Below are 5,716 nucleotides of genomic sequence, written 5' to 3' on the forward strand. Positions count from 1 at the left end.
TCGGGGATTCAGACCATCTCGAGACAACAGATTTCAGACGGGGTAGATGTGATCTTGTTTCCAGGAATTTGTTCATCTGCAGAATTTAGGGCCTTGTGAAGGATGGTCACGGTTACCCTGGGGAAGAGTAGGGTGTGCACATGATTTTGACCATGTTATTTGAGTAGTTTGGCGTGTAAGGAATGGTAAGGAATGATTTCGATGACAAAATCTAATTTAAGTGGGGGAGAGTTGTAACGCCCCGTTTATTTAAATAAATTAGTAAATGTGAGTCCCAGACTAATTTGTGAAGAATTTTAGAAGTCGGGGGTTAAAAGAGTAAGTTCGGGATTAAATTGAAAGAAATTTATGGGATCAGGGCTTAAAATGTAAGTTTTGGATTCAGTTTGTAAAGATTTCGGAAGGCAGGGTTAAAAGTGTAAAATATGAACTTATTTTAGAAGAAAAAAAGGACGGAGGGATCGATTATGTTAATATGGGGAAATGTTTTAAGGCACCGGGTATATAAGGTTACCCTCTTCACCTCCGTAACCCTAACCCTAGCATTCTTGGATTGAGCCGTCACCCTCTTCACCTCCATTCCTCCAGCCGCCATCACCGACTTTTGTGACATCCCCATTTTCACGGCCAGAAAAGACCGATTTTGTTTATGCTTTATAAAAATCAGAGTACCTCTTTTAATAAAAATGTTGCGGAATTTGTTCCCAGTAAAACATGATAAATACGTTATCAAAGCATTTCCAAAGAAAAGTATTTTTATTCATTTTAAAACATTTGGGTTGTCATCGTCAATACAGAAACATAAACATAAACAGAACTTACATTCATTATCACTAGTGATTTATATCTCCTTAATCTCAGTGTAATGTGACTTCATATCAACACCTGTGATATAAATAAACTGAGTGGGTCAGGTTGGGAAACTTGGTGAGTACATAGAGTTTTCAACCCACAATAAATAAGTTTATTAACTTTATCAAACCAAACAAACCCGATTACTCGTTCCCGTTATCCTCACTTTACGTCCCTAAAACATCTAACACAAGGGACCTAGTCTAAGAGACTTTCATCAGGGTGAAAACACATACTTCGGGGGTTCCTCAGCAATTCATGTCAAATAAGGCAACCATGTGGGGGATGGAGTACTGCTGGTGAGCACACAGTTCAAATAAACACCTACAGGTTGCAAGCCTGCTAGCGTTCCACTGGACTGTCTAGAATAGTCCGTGGTCGTCATCTATACTCCGCTAGATGACTGGATCATCAATAACATCTATATCGAGGCATCTCATTATTTTATTTGGTCACACAGCAACTATTACATCTACCCATGTTTTACCCAACACGTTTTGTAGATATAAAATACATATACAATTTAAATCATTTAAAACGTGTATAAAAATATTTCACCCAGCATGGACAGCAAGTATTCAGAAAATATGCACACATAGCACATAATTTATATTAAATACTCCATATCTATGTGTAAGATGAAAGGGACCATGCACTCACTTGAAAAGGTGGTGATTCCGAACTCAGACAGCGCTTCGCTTCTTAAAAATAATTTCCTTCGACGAAACCTAGTATTATTACCACTAGAGTTTAGTATATTATTCGCCGAGACTAATTAATAGTCTAGCTATTATTACTATTATATAAGCGTTAAAAAATACTTATATAACCCATAATAATAGCCCAAGTACTTATTATAAGTTCCTAATAACGTTACTATAATTAAATAAAAGCTATATTAAAAATAGCGTAGGTGTAGCTCACTTACAACGGGTTTTATAGAAAACCGGGCTTTGCTTGGAGCAGCGTTCCCGAGCCGAAAAGCTCTTCTTCTCGGAGCCGTCGAGCACTCCGGGGCTTCCGCCCCGTGCTAGGGAGGTTCCCTAGGCTTTTCGGGGGGTTTCGGGGCTAGAGAGAGGTTCTAGAGAGAGAGTAAAGAGAAGAAAGAATGGGAAAGGTGTGAAGAAAATGAGGGTGGGAGAGGTTCTATTTATAGGGTGAAAAATGGCTGAACTTGGTGCCACATGTCACCATCTAGTGGCAAGACTTGGGGAGAAAGCAATGGCCAAGATTGTGCCACATCACCCATTTTCGCACAGCGCACTTCCGACTTCTAAAATCCGTAACTTTCACATACGACCTCCGTTTTTGACGTTCTTTATATCCACGCGTAGGTAAAAATAAGATCTACAACTTTCATTTTGACACCGTCGTCTAATTCTCGACCAATCTTAAATTTAACAGTACGAGGGATTACACTGTTAAATGTCCGCGTAAAATTCATAACTTCTGCATACGGACTCTGTTTTCGTCTGTCTTTTTACCGTTGAGTTCCTATTAATGAGATCTTCAATTCTCATTTAGGTCGCGTAGGCCAAAAACTGCTCGATCTAAAATTCGAGTTTCGGGTTGTGCACTGTTAAGCCAAATCTTAGAAAATTCATAACTTCCTCATACGAAGTCAGATTTGGGCGTTCGTTTTTGTATGTTCTTGGTTTAACGTATACTACAAATTTTGTTTAGATTTCTAAGGCTAAAAAGTCCTCCATCGTAAATTCACTATTTACGTCTCCCGGTGTCTTGCCGGTTTTGCCGTAAAACTTCGACGGACCATAACTTCTTCGTTATAACTCGGATTTCAACGTTCTTTATATGTACGAAACCCTTGAGACATATTCTAAAACTTGGTTAAGATTATTTATTCTAAATAATATTTTGTCAAAAAGTCGTTTTCGACCCCTATTATCTCTAAATTGACTAGCCCGGATCTACGGGCGTTACAATTATCTCCCCCTTAGGATGATTACGTCCCGGAATCATCAACGAAACAGGGCTCACATGATGAATCCATACGTTATCTCTTCATCCTAAGTAATAACCGTAACTTTGATGTTTCTTCGAACGAATATCTAACTCTAAGACTTCCTGATTGCAGGCGGTGCTCGATCTTGCACTTGCTCCCTATCTCACATTATACTCCAAATTATGACCTTCAAGTCACAATCTCGACCCTTACTGGAGACTGCTTCTTCTTCTTAACAAACTTAAGATAAGTTATTTTATTACTAAAATGGGCCGATGTGTCATATTCTAATGACTTATCATCGTATGTTCCCACGCTTAGACTCAGGTCTCTTAGAGTCTTCTAGAACAGACTATACATTTCTTCATGTTCTAATCACATCTTAAAAGGTAGCATTTCTAGCTACAAGCAACTATCGCGATACCTCTACCGATCGCTTTGATTATCTTTTATTTCAATCTTCTGACTTAAGTCAGATGCTACATCAAACTTGGTTCTCTAAACCACGTAACATACTTATCGTAGTCGGACTCAATTCGATATGACCACTAGGGTCGGAATAACAATCATCCTCTTAGTCATTACCGAAACGATGGTAACGACATATTTGAATAAAACGGTATCAATTACTAGCTTCTTGGTAACCTTGTGACTTTCCCTGATCCAAGCGTGAGTCCTGTGCTTCCGGTAGTATAGGCCTCTACTACCTTTCACACCTACTCATACTCGTCCCAAGTATTGTCTTGCAGTTCACCCAAGTCACCATACAAGAAAATCACATAATCAACTTGACACATTAGATAACAAAACGAAGGTTTTATGTTATTCCTTGAAACGATTACATAGGTGTTCAAGTTCAACCTATACTATGCTTCTAATAGGCTACACCACGTGGTACTATTTACACGACTACTTCATAGATCCTCATTCCCGATCCCTTTCATTTCCATCTTCTTCGTCAAGCATCATATGGAACGCTTTTGCCTTCGGTTTCGGTGGAATGTTTCGCCTCTTTCTTCTTTGGGCAATCCTTAGCAACGTGCCCTTCTTCACGACATTCATAACACACCCTTTTGATGGCGGTGCACTCGTTGGTGCAATGTCCGGTCTTCCCACACTTGTAGCAAGTCACTTCATCGCTACATTTCCCGAAGTGCTTCTTCTTGCACTTCTTGTACCATTTCACTTTGTTTCCTCCTCCTCTAAACTCATTTGAACCAGACTTGATCTTCTTATCGGGCCTCGTAGACCGCTCAAACCTCCTCTTTTCGCCAACCTCAATCTTGTTGGCAGCTCTTCCCTTAATCATATCCTCCACAGACTTGGCAGCCCAGATAGCTGCCTCCAGAGTAGGTGCCTGACGCACTGGCACCGCGTACTCCCATGGAAGTCCCTTTGCGTACTTGTCGATTTTCGTCAGCTCATCCGGAACAAGACGCAAGGCGAACTTCATCTTCTCTGTGAAGTTGTTGGTGTATTCATCAATTGACATGCTTCCTTTCTTCAAGGTCAGGAACTGGTTCTCTAGCTCGAGCAGGTTTTGGGCTGAGCAGTACTTGCGTTTGAACTGCACCAAAAACTCTGCCCATGTCAGTTGCAGGGGCTCATTGGGGCTCAGAGTCTTCCCCAGGGTATTCCACCAGCGTACATCACCTCCTCGGAATTGATGTACTACAAAGGTGGTCTGTAACTTGCCTCTGCAACCACACGTCATGAAAGCTAACTCCATCTCCGAGATCCAATCCATGACTCCGATCAGATCTTCCTTTCCAGTGAAAGTCGATGGATTGCAAGTCAAAAAATCCTTGTACTTGCATCCATTCCTCTCGACTCTGTCATACTGGTTGTTTTGTCGAAATATTGGTGGGTTGGCTTGACCAACGATCCCACTGTAGTTCCCTCCTTCTGACTGCCCATCGTTCAATTCGGGCTGTTCAACTGGCATTGTAGGTTCGTCCCTATTTTCATGCAACATTTGCCTCATCTCTTCCCGTTGTTCAGCCAACATAGCCCGTATCATCGCTTGTACTTCGGCCATTGTAATTGGCTCAGGAGCATCTGCTACAACAGGTATTTGTTCAATCACTGGTGGTTGATTCCTGTTCCCATTTGCATTCCCGGCACCACTACGGGTTCTTGCCATTTCGATCTATATACCAAATCACACGTTCGGTGTGCAATGACGAGAATTAAGATAGGAAAGATTTTATTTACGATCGTCGTGTAATTCTCCCTATTTCTCCGAAAAGTTATATGCCAGTTCTAATACCGTAATTAAACGTTTAGAAATCTGAACACATAAAGTTTCTAGATCCGGTCGGCAACAGACCATAGATCCGATCATACAATGCATATCATAAATCATTTAGCACATAAAAGCATGTTAGGCATTTTCCCTAAATTAGCTAGTGCTTATGTCTATTCAGGTGCTTTACCTAAATTTTATTAGACACACTCCTCACAATCCTTGCTTAGCATTCTAAGTTTAAGTCTAGAAATAAATCCATATTCCTAGTTCGCTTAAACTAATGCTCTGATACCAACTGTGACATCCCCATTTTCACGGCCAGAAAAGACCAATTTTGTTTATGCTTTATAAAAATCAGAGTACCTATTTTAATAAAAATGTTGCGGAACTTGTTCCCAGTAAAACATGATAAATACGTTATCAAACCATTTCCAAAGAAAAGTATTTTTATCCACCGAGAACGAGTCGCCACTGTGCCATCCCGCTGAAGACGTGAGCCACCGCCAACTGTGGACGCCAGCAAGCTTCTAAACGCCCGTTACCACCCCCTTCACCTCCAGCACTGCCGATATCGCCGTTGGTGCCGCTGCCAATGTTAGTTAACGACAAGCTGTCGTCGCTGCTGTGTTTGCCGACGAAGCCATAAGCCGTGC

Source organism: Lactuca virosa, chromosome 6 (genome assembly GCF_052849685.1).
Source record: "Lactuca virosa cultivar CGN04683 chromosome 6, Lactuca_virosa_CGN04683_v6, whole genome shotgun sequence".
Taxonomy (NCBI): Eukaryota; Viridiplantae; Streptophyta; class Magnoliopsida; order Asterales; family Asteraceae; genus Lactuca; species Lactuca virosa.